The sequence below is a fragment of the Hemicordylus capensis genome, chromosome 1, assembly GCF_027244095.1.
Source record: "Hemicordylus capensis ecotype Gifberg chromosome 1, rHemCap1.1.pri, whole genome shotgun sequence".
Classification (NCBI taxonomy): domain Eukaryota; kingdom Metazoa; phylum Chordata; class Lepidosauria; order Squamata; family Cordylidae; genus Hemicordylus; species Hemicordylus capensis.
In genome coordinates, this window is record NC_069657.1 from 450585939 (window position 1) to 450602977 (window position 17039).

Here is a 17039-nt window from a genome sequence, read left to right on the forward strand (position 1 = left end):
TAAGTTTCCTCAGAAGTCTTTGATGAGGAAATTTGTAAAAAGCTTTTTGGAAGTCCAGGTATACTATGTCAACCGGATCACCTTGATCCACACACTTGTTGACACCCTCAAAGAGCTCCAAAAGGTTAGTGAGGCAAGACGTACCTTTGCGGAAGCCATGCTGGCTCACTCCCAGCAGGGCCTGTTCTTCTGTGTGCTTTACAATTTTATCCTTGAGGATGCTTTCCATCAATTTGCCTGGAATGCACATTAAGCTAACCTGCCTTTTATTTCCCGGATCGCCCCTGGATCCCTTTTTGAAAATCGGTATTGCATTTGTTACTCTCCAGTCCTCTGGTACAGAGCCCGATTTCAGGGAGGTCAGCAATTTCACATTTGATTCTTTGAGGACTCTTGGATGGATGCCATCCAGCCCTGGCGATTTGTTAGCTTTCAGTTTTTCCAGACACTTTAGAACATCATCTCTTGTTACTTCGATCTGACTCAGTTCTTTAGCCTCTAACCCTAAAAAGCCTGTTTCAGGAACAGGTATATGCTCAGTATCCTCTATTGTGAAGATGTACGCAAAGAACTCATTGAGCTTCTCTGCAACCTCCATATCCTCCTTAATAATCCCTTTCACTCCCTCGTTGTCTAATGCTCCAACTGCATCCCTGGTAGGTTTCCTGCTTCTGATGTTTTTACAGAAGTTTTTGTTATTCCCCTTAATACTTTTGACTAAATGTTCCTCAAACTCTCTTTTTGCTTCCCTTATTGTCACCTTGCATTTCTTTTGTAAGAGTTTGTGTTCTTTTCTTTTCTTTTCATTTGGACAGGCCTTCAAATTTCGGAAGGAAGTTTTCTTCCCTTTTATGGCTTCCTTGATGGTACCTGTTAGTGGTTTTGAGTAGAATCCATGCACTCTGGAATAAGGAGACTCTTCTCATTTTCCCTTTCAACTTTCTTTTCACCATACTCCTCATTTTGGAGAGGTTTCCTCTTCTGAAATTCAAAATGTTTATGTTAGACATCCTTGCTGATTCTCTCCCAGCATATATGCTGAATTTGATGGGACTATGGTCACTGTTCCCTAAAGGGTTGGTGACACTGAAATCATGCACCAGGTCCTGGGTGCTACTCAGAATTAAGTCCAAGGTCACCTTCTCTCTTCCAAGACCAACTCTGGTTGGTTCCAAGACCATTTAGCGTATCTAGAAATTTGACAGGATTATAGATGTGCACAAATAATTTTTTTATTCAATTGGTGCACAAAACAAATTGCTCCTGATTTATTATGTATCTAAATCTACTTCTTCCAAATCACTCCAGATTAGATTTCTATTTGCTTTGATATGATTTGGATTCAAACTGATTTGGACCACTTAACAAGGTCCTAGGGCCTCCAGATTTGGATGGTTGGTAGGTCACCATGGGTGTCACCTACCACCCAAATTTCAAACTAGCGGGACACTTGGTTGAGTTTAAGGATTTTTATTTTTATTTTTTCTGATTCTGAACATTTCTGCCATAGGAAACAATGGAGATTCAAAGTTTCCATATCTTAACGCTAAAACAGATCCCCAACTTTAATTTTGTTAAAGAAAGCTAAACTCTAGCTCTTGCAGAAGTGGAGTTATGGAGCAAAATGTGCAGTCATTATTTTACATGTGTTTGGATTCTTTGATGTATAATAACTTTTCCTCATAATGAATCCCTATGAGGATTCATTGCACACTTTCATTTCTTTCTTTTTTTTCTTCGTTTTGACTGTCACTGGACTGTGCCTAGATGCCAACATGCCTATTTTGCTGTCCTGTGGAACTGTTATGCACCAACTCCCACTTCTGGGACTCTCCTTTCTTGAAGACCTGCAAACTGAACTGGCAAACGTTTTTCCTAGCCCAATGTGCCACCCACAGGGACATTTTTGGGTGGCACCGAGAAGAGGAGGCCATCCAAAATTGCTACTTCCCTGCTGCACCAGTTCATTTAGTTGAGGAAGTCTGCTAGTCGGCTTTCTTGGTGTATCAGTGCATCTTGGCTTTGCATGTCAACCGATAAGTAGAAGTTTCATGGCCACAGTAGAAAAAACAGTAAAACAGACCACAGTAGAAGCACCAGCTCTTTCTTCAAATCCCATCCTGCTCTCTCTCTCTCACTCACCCCCCCCCCAACCATACACACACACTCCAAGTCCATTGTCCATTGCATGAGAACCTTTCTCCCTGTTGTTGAGCATACTCACACCTTGGTAGACTCTGCTGGGATTGTACAGTTCGCAATGGCAAGCCCCAGAGCAAGGGAGGCATGTGAAGATCCTGCAGACGCTCATGGATTTTTTTGGTTAGCTTCTCAGAACGTCAGACTTGCAATGCGCAGGACTGAAGTTTGCTACTGGCTGCCTCTGCTTTGAAATGTATTAAATCTATATTTAGAATTCGCAAGCTGGTGAATGAGCAAAGAGGCACCTTTTTAAAAGTGGTGAATCTCTTTATTTAGCAGGGGGAGAGCAACAGGCCCAAGACAGCTCAAAAAGAGCATCTCCGGTGGCTGGTGTGGTTTTTAACTTATGTTTCTTTTTAGATTGTTTGAACTTTGGAGACAGGCCACCAATGCATTCATTTATTCATATCTATACAAACCACTTTCGGAACTTGTGTAAAAAAGAGGGGTATATAAAGAGTTGTCTTATTTCGTATGTATTTGTAAGTGGAGCGGAGTCTCATGTTCTGACAAGGACCAAAGAGTTCCTTTCTTGGGTCAACATCTGGTTAAAGAACCACACAGTTCTGGTGCTGAAGACAGGTTCTGCTTAAGGCTGATGGTCAGAATTAAAATTGGGTTTAATTCATTTGTTTTCTCCAGTTTTGATTCCAATGTCTTGTCTTTTCTACAGGAATAACTGCAAATATTACAACTAGAGAAGACTGTCGCCAGTCTGGAGGATACTGCTTACCATTTCTTTGCTGGTCTCCTGTTTTTAACATCACAGGATATTGTGATTTGACCGATTTTGTTTGTTGTCATTCTGATTTCGACTAGTCAGGGGAGGGATTTGAAATCATCCCGGCATCCCCTTGCCTTCTCCAAAATGAAATTGAAGTGTGTTCACTCACATCCTGCTCATCATGAATAAACTTCAATTCACAATCTCAACCATTTCCACAGCCTTTATCTGGTACAACCCACCCAATGTCTCCCAAATGGTATTGGGAGGGTTGCACGACATATTCTCACCAAATCTCTGGTTGTCGAAACCCAGCCATGTTGAAGCATGCCAATCCAATAGGTAACTGGGATGGTTAATCTGGGATTTGTAAGTCTTGCAGTCTGATGCCTGTGATACCTTGGGCTGGTGCTGTGTGAGCACAGTATTGCTGACAATTCCCAGATTATTAGAATCAGAAATGGGAAGTGAGTGTTGTGCAAATCTCCCATTTCCCATTTATCGTCATAGTGGCTATGCTGAGAACCAGCCCCATGATTCATTTCCCATGAGCCAAACACATCCATGAAAAACATGACTGGATGCCTGAATTAAAAACCCACCTATGGGGCAGTATCTGAACTCTCTTGAATACAAGAGGAATAATGTCCATTCATAAGTATGTGGAATCTGTCACCACCTTGATGAGAGATACTGGGCTCCTACTCAAGTGTCAAACACAGTTCGGGGATTTCCAAAAGGGTAGGATGAAGATTCTAGTAGCCACCAGTAAAATAAACATGTTTTTCACTCCGGGTCTTCCAGCAGAATGCAATTATTCAGTTAGCCACAGAGCAGAAGAGTTGCTGCGAAAGGATTTGTTGCCACAGTGGGAGAAGGTTTATCTTTTGCAAGCAAAATGAGAAATGTGGAGATCCAGGCTAGCGTTGCACAAGCACAAGATTCTTGCACCAGCTATGTGAGCTAAGGCTGGAAGCTGTGTATTGTGCTAGTGTTGTCCTAGCAGAAAAAGATGTGCAAACGGTGGCCAGTTTTCCAGCATGTGATTTTCTGGACTACAGTACACTTCATAGGCTTTATTTAGTGTCCTCCTCTGTTGGCAAAAATCATATATGCACACTAGGGGATATTGAGTGAAGGGGAGGTGTTGAACATGGAATTGCCCCTGCTTCCAATTCCACAGTATAATCACGGCTCATATCTGTTTTGTTTTTGGCCTAAATCCAAAACACTTCCATTTTGTTCTATGTTCGAAATCAGCCAATCCGAAACACCCCGATTTTTTTCTTTGTTTGAAATTGCAAAATCCGAATCTGAAATGTTTTGGATTTTACAAAATAGCCCGGGGGGGACTAGTGGGTGGGGGTGGTAGTGCCCAATGAGTAGAAGCTACCACCCAAATTTCAGAGGAATTGGGCAAAGGGCTGGTTTTTGGTGAATATTTGAAGTTTAAGATTTTTCCCAAAGGGAATAAAGGAGGTTTTAGAAAAAGTATAGCTTCACATCAGGGGAAAAGGGGGTGGCCCAGAGCAGAGTGGGGTGGGTGGTAGTGCCCAGTGGGGGCAAGAAAGCTGCCAGAATTATTACAAAGGAATTGGGCAGAGGGCTGAGTTTTAAAGATTTAATGGAGTTTACGCATCTTTAAGGTTCTTCCCCATAGGGAATGATGGAGGTTTCAGCAGCCCCATAAATCCACTTGGGGGGCACCGGAGTGGCCCAGAGTGAGTGGTGGTGTAGTGCACATAGGGTGCCAATCACCCCCATGGGTTGCCAACACATGGGGTACTGGGTTCTGTTGTTCCTGAGATGTTTTGAGTGTAGAGTCTATGGTAGCATATGACAGTGGATTCATGCTTTGTCATTGAAAATCTCATATGCTACCAGAGAATCTACAAGCTGGCAACAAGGCAGGCATAGGCAATGGCATGGCATCTCTCAAGGGAGTGAAAAATATTCTTCTGGAACAAAAAATCAATGCAGCAGATAAATCTATTCCCAGGCTCGCATGCAGTAGACATAGCATGCTGGCAGGCTGGGCTCAGGCTGGCAACAAGGCAGGCAGGCATAGGCAATGGTATGGCATCATCATGGCAACTTGAGACATGTCATGCAATGCAAACTAGTTCTCTCTCTCTCTCTCTCTCTCTCTCTCTCTCTCTCTCTCTCTCTCGTCAATGAAGCAAAAGGCAGAATAGCGAATGAGTAACTAACTTGTTGAATGAACTGAAAATCCCTCCTTGAACTCCCCCCACCCTTGTCCCTTCTTCGACCCTTCCCCTGGCCAATGTGGGGTCAGTAAAGAGTGGCAAGAGGCAAAAGAACCAATGGGAAACAAGGAGGGAATCGTCAGTAGGTCAGCCCAGCTTTAGGTCACCAATCAGAAGGCTGGAAGGGCGGGAAATTCAAAGAGATGTCAAACACAAAATGGAGACTGACTCAGAGATTGCCACAAAATGGAGGTCCGAAACAACAAAAGATTTTGTAGCCAAAACAGGGACGTTTTATTTTGTGTACAAAACTTTTGGATTTGGAAAATGGGTGTTTTGTTTTTTCTACAAAACACCCAAAACGACCCGTTTCGAGTACAAAACGTTTTGTACCCAAAACATTTTGCACATCTCTAGTAGCTTGCTCATTGCCCCCAGCCCCAAGAAGACACAGAGACAGATGCTGGGTAAATGAGCCACAGCTTTACTTAAATTCAACAATTGGCATAGCAGACTGAATGGGGGTAATCACACCCCATCGACAGTGCGGGCCTACAAAAAGCTGGGTTGGACTCCCCTGTCCTCGACTCACGCCTTGTATGGGCGACCCACCCCGGCTCAGGAAGAAAGCAGGCAAACCTGCTCTCTTCCTTCACAGCCAACCTCCTCCTGAAGGAGGAGGGGGCCTGGACCCTTCTAGGTCTTCACCCACCCCGAACCACACAGACCAAGGGTTAGTGAAGTCCTGAAGCTTGTCTCATGGCAATTCATCCTCCCTGGGCCACGCAAACCACAAGGGAGCTATTGACCAATCAACCTTCAAACAGTCCAAGGGTGCTCACCAACACACAATACCCTCTAATTACCACGCAGCGCGCACTGTCCCTGCCACACAGGGAAGTTAGCCTAGCTTGAACTCACTGCCCCACCCACCTCCAATGCCTCAACAAGCCCCTTCCGAAGATTCTGCAAATATAAGTCACACCCCTCCTCAGACAAATGAACCTCATCTGGACGAAAAAGGTGGGGGAGCTGAGCAACCAGCCCAGGCTGTGACAATACAACCCCCCAGCCGAGATAACCATCTTGCCGATGGCCTTGTTGGTTTTATGTCTGGCTCTTTCCACCCCCCTAATGCTTCGCACCCCACGCCAAACACGGCACTGTAACCAATCAACCCATAGTAATAGGATGCTGGGCATCCAACCCCTTAAAACTGAAAAGTCAGAAGCTGCCTGTTGGGCAATGGAGAAGCCAGTCCACTTGCCTAGGACATTTTCATCTAAATGGGGAATTATAAAATCAGACTGGGGATACCTGGCTAAATAATCCCAGATAGTGGGGAACAACTGGCTCCAAACCATGCCACACATGCCCTTCCAGTAAACCTTAGCATGTTTTCCCAAACCAAGCTGGGTGCCCCACACGGAGGTGCTGGCTCTCTTGAATGCGCAGAAGACCAACAAATGGCCACAGACAAGGACACGAACTGGAGCCGCTGCTCCACCAGCACCTGCTGAGAGAGCAAACAAATGAACACCACCGGTGAAAAACCATTAGTGCATGTATTGCTGCACAACCTTGGACTTCCAATGTCCACTTTGCATGATGGCCGGCTCCTGAAAGCCCAAGCGGCTGGCCGTAGTGACGGCCCCAATCCAAAAAGAGTACAAGCTGAACCCCTGAACGGATTCCTCCGCTAATGCGAAAGCTTTCTTCAGGCCTGACCAGAACTGAAACTTGGTAAGGGGATTCCCCCCTTTCATGAACAAACAAACAGTCTCCCAGCTTGGGCCCCAAGGACACTCACTGCCCCAACGCTGCGACAGGGCAGACCGGGGACACCTAAGCCACCGACAGGAGAACAATTAGCCCCTTTCCGTTCTGGTCCATTTTTGAGGAGCGTAAGAAGAGCTGTGCCCTGCCTTGAAGGAAGGACAAGTTGTCATACCGCAGGCAGCAGTACCTAGGGGAATGGTTGCTGTGAGGCAGAACCTCGCTTGGCTGAAAAGCACCCCCAAAAGACCACCATGGTAGCCTCATGAAACGGGTTCACTTCCAAGGTGGACCTACAACAGGAGGGCAGGAGACTAACAAGGGCTGAAACCAAGCCCAGCCCGAGAGGCCTCCTCCTATCTATGCAACTTGGTAACCCTCTGGACCAGCTAGGGGCATATCTAGGGTGGGGTAGGCAGGGCAAGTGCTCTGGGTGCCACTTGAAGGGAGAGGGCGCCTTTTAAAAAATTTAATTTTTTAAAAAAATGGCCGCTGAAAACAAAATGGCCACCAGGCATGCTCAAATGGCCTCTGTGAGGCCCTAGGCCATGCCAGACCTCACAGAGGCCATTTGAGCATGTGCAGTGGCCATTTTGTTTTCAGCGGCTATTAAAAATCTATTTTTAAAAATGGCCACCACACTTGCTCAAATGGTCCCTGTGAGGCCCTAGAAGCCAGCGTGGGGAGGGGCAACATTTGCAGACCCCCCCATTGGCCTTTAGGAAGCCCCCCGAAGGGGCTACAGGTAATTTTTTTAAAAAATGATATAAGTCACTGCACACATATTCAGATTGGCACTATGTACAGAGAATCAGGGCTTGTGAACACTGAGCTGAAGCTTATGAGCTAGGATTGTATTCATTTGCTCTTACTTTGCTTCTTGTGATAAGTGAGTTAAATGTGATGTCTTAATAATATGGCTATTAATAGTGAGTTTGTCTCTGAATCAGTGTGAAATCCTTAGTATTAAGGCCCACTGGGAGTTTCTTGCTCTCTTTCTCTCATTTTAACTGTCTTTCTGAAAGACTAGAATATATTCCAAGCAGTGACACAGTTTACTCTGAATATCCTTTAATTATTTTCAGAGTATCTGGGGAAAGTCAAATTCTCCATTTATTTTTAAAACGTATGTAATAGTGATGCTACAATGCATAGTAGAGAATTAGACAAGCACTTCTGATTAGTTTCTCAAGTACACCTCCACATAGTATTTGGGTATTTCATGAGCCCCCGCATACTGAAATTTGTAGTTTTTCAGCATTTTTTGCTCTGGCTACGTCCACTGCTAAATATTTTTTGAAATACTATAAGATTAATGAGCTTGACTTGTATTTTTGAGCTGATATTATGGTAAAGTTATCTGAAAGATGGGTGTCAGATGTTTGGACAGGGACACAATTTCAGTGCTTGCCCTAGGCGCTGTTTTCCCTAGATACGCCTCTGGGACCAGCCCTCCAACATCCTCCGCACCCACGGGTCTCCTGAGCAATTCCACACCCCCTTGGCTTGCTCTTCAAAAAACAATGCTGCTACATGACCGCTCAGGGTGGACACAGCCCTCCCTGCTCTATGTAAGTGAACTAAGAACTGGATCAAGTGCTCTACCAGGATGGGCCAGGCTTCCTCTAGGCCCTCACCCTTCCTGAAGACCGCAAAGGTGGCCACCTTAGATGAATAACTTGCCCGGGTACTGGGCACAACCAACGCTGCTATGGCCCACTGGGCCTCTACTTGCCAAGTTGCCACAGGGCTGCTGGCATGGGCTTCGGGTACTGCGCCGCCTCAGGTGCTAACTCCCTGAACCTGTCCAACTGAAACCGAGACAGCGCATCAGCAATGCTATTCTGAAGCCCCGGGATGGGACGTGCCAAAAATAAAATGTTAGCATTAAGACACTGTAGCTCGAATGCCCACAGCAGCCCCATAACCCGCCGTGACCCAGAGGTCTGGGAGTTAAACACCTAGACCACCGCCTGGTTGTCATACCAGAAATAGACCATGGAATCAGCAAACTCCCCGGCCCAGAGGTGCACTGCCACAACAATGGGGGGAAATTCCAGGAAAGTAAGATCCCGTGTAACTCCTGCACACACTCACTCTTCAGGCCAATGCGCCACGCACCACCGCCCTCTGAAGTATGCTCCAAAACCTATCCCCCTCAGCCGCATTGGAATGTACCTGAAGATCCGCCTCGAGGAGCTGCTTGATCCTCCAAAAGGAAACCTCGTTAAAGCCTCCCACACAGCCAGGTCAGCCCTGACTCCCTCATTAACACGCATCCTGTGGTGTGGGGCCCTCAGGCCCAACATGAGGTCACAAAGATGCCTCAGAAAGGCCCAGCCCGCTACGACAACCATGCAGGCGAGATTAAGGTGTCCAATGACCACCTGCAATTCCCTCAGTGTGCTCTTGTGCGCACTCCCCAAAGACCTCACTAATCCCAATAGAACCACCAACTTCTCCAGCGGTAGGCGAGAGCAGCATACCACCGTATCCAACTCAATCCCTAAAAAAGAAAGCCTGGTGACCAACCCTTCAGTCTTACCCTGTGCCAGTGGCACACCCAACTTGCTAGATAGCTGCATGAAACACTGCAACAAATTGTGACATTCGAGGGAACTACCCCTCCCAGCAAAAAGAAAACAAAAAATGGCCTCAGTCCCAGCAATCCCCGGATAGATAGGAGTGATGGTTTTTTTAATTAAGATTTCCTAAGGCTTTAAATAATATCTAATTGGAAAGAATAGAATGTGTGTCAGTGGGTGAAAGGTAAAGCCAGCATAGCTCTGAGAGAGACAGTTATTTAATGCCTTAGGAAATCTTAATTAAAAAAAACCATCACTCCTATCTATCCGGGGGATTGCCGGGAGGGACTGAGGCCATTTTTGCCATGGCCCCAGACCCACTTTGGGGGTGCTGCCGCCCCACAGAGGCGGGTCCGGGGCTGCCCAAACCCCCCATTCTTTCCAATGGGATTTTTTTTTTTTTTCAAAAAATCCACCAACAATGCTAGGGGCACCCATCAATTGCCACCCCAGCTTTTTTGCCCCTCTCTCTGGGCGCCCTAACACATAACACCCAGTCAGTCCACCTTAATACCTACCTACCACCACCTACCCAAGCAACTAAGATGATACACAGAGAGACAACACCAACTCTCTGATCTTACAAAAAGGCCACTGCTGCCACTGCCTGCCAGCAGCAGCAGTGGAGCAGCACAGCACAGCACACAGACAGAGAAGAAGCAGGAGGTGGAGCAGAGCAGCAGACCTGCTGCTCTGCATGATGGGTGATGTGATGCTCAAAGAAACCACCGCCTCACGCAGTGCCAGCCACAGAGGCCTGAAAGACAGAAGCCAGCCAACCTGCTCTGCTCTGCTGCTCCTCCTCCCCATGGACGATGCACACACACCCTACATCTGCGTCCAGGCAGGCCAGAGGGACCAATCCAAACCAGACCAAGCGCGCAGAGTCAGCACAGGCCAGCAGCCAGCCAGCCCAGCAACAACAACTACTACTACTACTACCACCACAACCAGTGTTGCTACACCAACATTGCCAGTCACATGCACCACAGCCTGAGCATAGCACACAGCCAACAGCTGCTGCCAGCCAGTGCTTAGCAAGCCAAGCCAACATGAGGAGAGCTAAGTAGACGGTGCACGCACAACAACCCATCACGACGCAACTGCAAGGGGAGAGGGCACAATTACAGGCAGGAGGAGGCGAGGCAATCCTAGCACAGATTTGAAAGTTAAAATTCAGGACTTCTACCACCAGCTGTAGTGTCTAGTGAGTGCAGTGAGTGCAGCTGAGCTGAGCTGCGTGTGAGGATGATAGTTAGTTTAGTTACAGCAGACTGAGCATCGAGCATGGCAATGGCATTGGCAAGCAACACAACACAACACTCACCTGCTGCTGGTTCTAGAAGTTATCTTTTGTCTTCACCTCTTTTTCGTGTGTGCGCAGTGAGTGCATGCCTTTTGCCTTACTTGAAAGAAATGGTTCTGGTCCACCACATATTTGCTCAAGGACACAGAGAGGCCCAAGGCAGGTGGTGGCACTAGTGTGAGTGAAATGTGTGCTGGTGTTTTCCACCACAGGTGTTGTGTGTGTGTGTGTGTGTGTGTGTGTGTGTGTGTGTGTGTGTGTGCTGCTAGCTAGGAGGGGGGAAGGAGGGAGGGAGGGGGGAGAAAAGGGGAGTGTGAGGGGGAGGGGGAAAGGGATGTAGCAGAGGGGATTGAAGGGGGAGGAGGGTCCGACTCAGAGTTGGTCAGCCACATATTATGCACACACGTGATCACGTGTGTGCTTCGGTTGGAGAGACCAGATTCTCATCATCTTGCCAGACCGGGGTTTGGGGGCAGGTAGTGAGGTGGGCGTGGAATGGAGGATGGAGGGTGAAGAAGAGGAAGGAGGGAGGATGGGGGGAGGGATGGGGGGAGGCATGGGGGGAGGGAGTCTTGGAGGGGGGAAGGAAAAAAAATGTAGACATACACAGCACAGACAGAGGACAGCACAATACAGAAAGCATCCACACACAGAGACAGTGCTAGGCATCCATTCACACAGACAGACAGACACACAACAGAAAGAAACAGCCAGGAAGGTGAACAACCATGGGGCAACCACGGTAATCACTCACCCAGCTCAAACTTCAGCTTGGGGTAGCCCAGCAGGGGGAGGTTGACCTTGAGGAAGACCAGCTACTCCAACAGACCAGCGTCCAAGCGGGAGCGAGAGGGTGTCACCATGTCCCCGGCACGTGAAAACACCCGCTCGCTCTGGACACTGGTTGGGGGGCAGGAGAGGAGGCGCACAGCCACCACGGCCAGGTCTGGCCAGACTTGGCGGCGGCTCGCCCAGAACAGTGCACAGTCCACGCCGTCTTCCTCCACAGGCTCCTCCAAGTACTGCGCAACGCATTGCTCAGCGCTGGAGGGGGGCCTGGCAGGTCGAGCCTCCCGCATACCAGGCATGGCGCCATAGCAGAACCGCTGAAACCACTGGGCGGATTTCGAGTCGGGAGCAAATGGCTGCTGCGATGGTGCTGCCTGGGATGCCATGCTGCTGGACTGGGAAGAGGGAGGGGAAGGGGAAGCTGACGCCAGCTGGCTGCCCATGCTGCTGCTGGGTGCGGGTTGGGCCATGGGGGCCGCCCCCGCACCACTACCAACCTCCTGGTCTCTGCGGGCCCTAGCAGCCTCCTCCTCCCTAACCTTCTTGACCAGGATGTGCCTCCACCCAGGCAAGTCACCGGCACTCACGGCATTGCCCTTGATGGCTGGGTTACAGAGACAAACGAGGACATACTCCTCCCTGTCTCCCAGCGCACCAATGAGCCGCCTGTCAACCCCAGACTTCAGCCTCCCAGCCAGAGCACAACCCTCTGGCGTAGTCAGAGAAATCTGGAGTTCGCCCATCAGCCTATCCAGACCCATAGCTGTGGGCAGTGCCTGGCTCAAGGGAGTGGTGTCGCCACACAAGCCCTTCGTGGCAAGCTGGAAGGGCTCGAGTGCTGACACCGCCTTGGACATCTGCTTCCACTCTGCGTTCGAGAGGTCACAGACGTCCAAGGACTCGTCCCTCATCAGGGCGACAAGGGCTCTCTCCTGCTCCAACAGGCGCTGGAACAGGAGGAAGGTGGAGTTCCACCGTGTCTCAACATCTGTAGGGATGAGATGGCGAGGAAGCCCAAGGTCATCCTGCTTGTGGCGAAGCAGTCTCCTGGACTTCTTGCTGCGGTGGAAATGGGCGGCCAGCTTGTGAGACTTCTCAACAAGCGTGGCCATGGCAGCAACAGCACCTAGGAGGGGGAGGCCCTTCTCCTGGGACACCTTCAGCTCCTTAAGGCCAAGGGCATCCCTGACGGTCAGATGGAGTGTGTGTGCCATACACCGTATGTTCACACAGTCCATGACCGACTCGACTGCGGCGGTAACGTTTGATCCATTGTCGGTGACAATGAATCCCCTAGAGAGGTGTGGTCAAGTACGGCCGCCACCTCCTCCCCAGTGTGCCTCGTGTCCATCGTCTCCACGTGCAGGACAGCCCACCTGTGCCGTAGTGCATCGGGAGCCGCACCGGACCCAGAAGCATCGCCCAAGGAGGTCCCCTCACTCTCCGGTCCCCACCAGTGGGCAGTGAGGGCCAGGAAAGCAGCATGCATCCCACTGACACTGGTCCAGAGGTCAGTCGTAAAATGCACGCTGGTGCCGGCCGGAGCTGCACGCAGCTCGGCCGACACAAGCTCCCTGCACTTGCGGTAAAGGGAGGGGACCACGTTCCGGCTGGACGTGGTCCTTGAGGGGATGACATATTCAGGCACCAGGTATTGGAGAATCCGGCAGAAGCCGTTGTTCTTGACCACCTGAAACGGCTGGTCATCGGTGGAAATTATCTCCCCTATGAGGCGGGTGAGGTGGTGATGGTCCACGCGAACAATACGCTGGCTGCCCGACACCTGCATCCACCGCTGGACTGGCAGTGTACCCTGCCTTTTGGCTGGAACACTGCCGCTGCCCACCCTAGTGGCAGATGCACAAGGCGCACTAGCACTGCCAGCCTGTCCCCTGAGACCTGGGTGGTGACGCTCTATGTGTATCCACATAGGCATCGTACCCAGGTGCGCAGGGTCCCTTCCACGGCTGACAAGCATCCTGCAGTGGACACAGTGGGCGTGGAATGGGGCATCTTGAGGGACCTCAAAATGCACCCACACACCACTGCCCTTGGCCTCCTGCGCCCTGGGCGCCATCCTAGGCCTTTTCTCGCAGGGTGGCTGCAGTCCTGGGGGGGGCGGCCGCTGCTGCCTGCCCACTGCTGCCACCCAGCCCTCCCCTTCCGCCCTCCACACCAGAGGAAGGGCCCGGCTCCACTGGCATCGGAGAGGCAGGCCTCTCCTCCACCAGCTCACCAGACTGCTCCCCACCAGAGTGTCGGGCTTCACGAGGGGGGGGCCACTGAGGGGCGAAAGGGCTGGGGGAAGGGGCCCCAGAGGGAGGGAGAACCTGGCTGCACGGTCCTCACCGCCCTCTTCCTGCTCTTCCACACCCTCAATCTCCTCCACCACCACAACAGGTGGTACCTCAGCAGCACCTGGTGCCGCCGCCGAGGAGGGACCTGCCACAGCCCTAACGCCTCTGCCACGATTGCTGGCAGCAGGCAGCATGAGGAAATTAATCCTGCGGACAAAACTCGGAGCCGGGGCGAAGATTTGCCCAATGGGGAGGAGTGGGGTATCCTCAGGCTCCCCGCGTCCTCTCCCTCTCCATGCCGCAGGCACACCCCGCACCTGGCCTCTCCCACATCCTCTGCCTGGCAAGCTAGTGGAAGGCCTGGCCGGAACACGGCGATCACCTTTGCCAGGCATCCTAGTTGTTATCTAGGAGGAGGGAGGGAGACTTTAAGAGTAAGGCCAGAAAGGGGCAAAAAAAACCCCCAATCGATTGGGAGCTGGTGGGGGGGAAGTCTGTTTTGAAAAAGTAAGCCAATTAGGGGGGAAAGGAAGACTTTTTGATATGGGGGGAAAAGCCAATTGAAGTGAGGGGGAGGGTGACCTTTTAGAATTTGGGTGTCAAGCCAATTGGGGAGATGGGGCTGGGAGGTTTTTTAAAAAAATTGGGGATTAAAGGGTGGACCCCTGGTGTGGGTAGCACGGGCAATTGGGTGGAGTAGTTGTGGTGTGGGTGGCAGGTCTTTTTATTATTTTTGGGGAGAATGGATGGGGGGAGGGCACAGCACCTACTGGGGGGGGAGGGATGCAGTCAAAGCTTGGGAACCTGCAGATCAAAGGAGAAAACCCTTATTAAGTGAATTGAAACACAGTGTGGTATGGTTCTGGGGGGAGGTGGGGGAGCATAATGAACCTCAATGCAGCCTACTTAGTGACTTTAAATTTCACACGACCCACCCAAACCAGAACCCAGTCGCACTTTCACAGAACCCACCCACCACTGTGACTCTGCCTGCCCATGGCAAGCAAGCAGGCCATCAAACACTTGGCAGCATGGAACATCATCATCGTATATCTTTCAAAGATTACTAGAATGGCCCCAGGAAGGAATTAGGAAACCCTTCTTTGGTGAACTGATGATGATTGATGAACACAGCCAGCCTATCTGGAACTTTCACTGACACAGAACCCAAATTGCACTTCCCAAAACCCAATTGCACTTTCACAGAGAGAGAGAACCCAACCCACCCATGCACTCTGTCTGCTGCCCAAGGCAAGAGCAAGCAGGGCATCAAACACTTGGCAGCATGGAAGGAACATCATTATCTATCTTCCAAACATAATGACCTGGTGGCTGGGGACGGTGTGGTGGTGTGTTGGGTAACCTGTTAAAAAACCACCTCACCTGCATGCAATGCGACAACACACAGCAGCAATTTCTTCATCAAGCAAGACACAGGTCACAACAGTACATCTCCAATGGTCCCTCCCCACACACACACACAACCCAAATGCATTTCAAAATAGGGGTGTCCCTATTTAAAACCGCCAACTAGGGAGAGAAAGGGGGCAACAAAAGGTGCACAATTGCACACGCACTAACCCCTCTTCTTCCGGTCCGTCTCCTGCCGCTCACTGCTGGTCACGGATGCACCGCCGCCAGCCAGCCGCCCCTGGGCTGGGACACAGACAGGGCAGCCGCACGAGGCACAGGCAGCCGGGGTAGGTCAACGATGGAGGGGCAGACGTGAGGAGACAGACAACACTATTTGTGTCGCTCAACTCACCCCCAAGCAGAGACAAATGAAATGAACAAACAACTTTCAAAAGAAAAAAAATCCGATGGCAGGGACCTCCAGGTGAGGTCGGAGGTAGGCTACTGTGTGGATGCAGCTGTGGGAGGAAAAAGTGAAGGGATGAGGAGAGAGAGAGAGAAGAGAGAGGAGGAGCAGCACGGAGGGGGGGAGCTGTAATGTAGCAGCAGGGAGGGGGGAATTGGGTGTGTGGGGGAGGACAGCAGCAGCAGCGGTCCCAAGAGGAGGGACCAGAGGGTGTTTGGGGGGGGTGTAGTGTGTTGCAAGGGGTCTGGGGTATGTAACAGGCAGTCAGGGGCAAGAAGAGGGGAAGTCCAGAGGGTGTGTTTCGGGGGGGGTGGAGTGTGTTGCAAGGGGTCTGGGGTATGTAACAGGGAGTGTGTTGCAAGAGGTCTGGGGTATGTAACAGGGAGTCAGGGGCAAGAAGAGGGGAAGTCCAGAGGGTGTGTTTCGGGGGGTTGGAGTGTGTTGCAAGGGGTCTGGGTTATGTAACAGGGAGTCAGGGGCAAGAAGAGGGGAAGTCCAGAGGGTGTTTTGGGGGGTGGAGTGTGTTGCAAGGGGTCTGGGGTATGTAACAGGGAGTCAGGGGCAAGAAGAGGGGAAGTCCAGAGGGTGTGTTTCGGGGGGTTTAGTGTGTCAAGGGGGCAGAATCTGGATGGGAGGGGGCAGGAGTGGAAATGGTGGGGGGGGGGAGTGAGTTTCTGGATGGGAGGGAGGGGGGAAGCTAGGAGCAGGGCCACACAGAGGGGAACAATCAATGAATCAAACCAATGGCAATCAATATGCAAAGTCAAAAAAAGAAAACCTTGGACCAAACTGGGCAGAAAGTCTTTGGGGTGGGGGAGGAACCAACAACAACCAGCAGGGAGGAAGGGAGTGGGGGACACACAGCAAAACCAGAACCAAAAGAAGCTAATTTCACAACAAAATCCAAAGGAAGGCAGGACTCAGCAGGCAGCAGCACCAGCGAGGATGGGGGAACAATCTGGATGGGAGGGGGGAAGGCAGGAGCAGGAGCACACAGAAGGGAACAATAATGCAATCAAAGAAAAAGACACCCAATTTAAATCAATGAGAACAGCAGCAGCAACCAGCAAACAAAATGCAGAAAATCTCAGTGGGGGTTGAGGACACCAAAGAAAGACCACACAACAACCACCAAAAAGAACCAAAATAGATGCAAATGATATCCACAACACAAATTGGCTATGATAAACTGAATCCTAAAGGAAGCAGAACTCGGGCGGGCAGCAGCAGTGAGGAATGGGGAAGAATCTGGATGGGGGGGCAGGAGTGGGGTGGGGTGGGGGTTCTGGATGGGAGGGGTGAGGGCAGGAGCAGGGGCACAGAAGGGAGAGAAC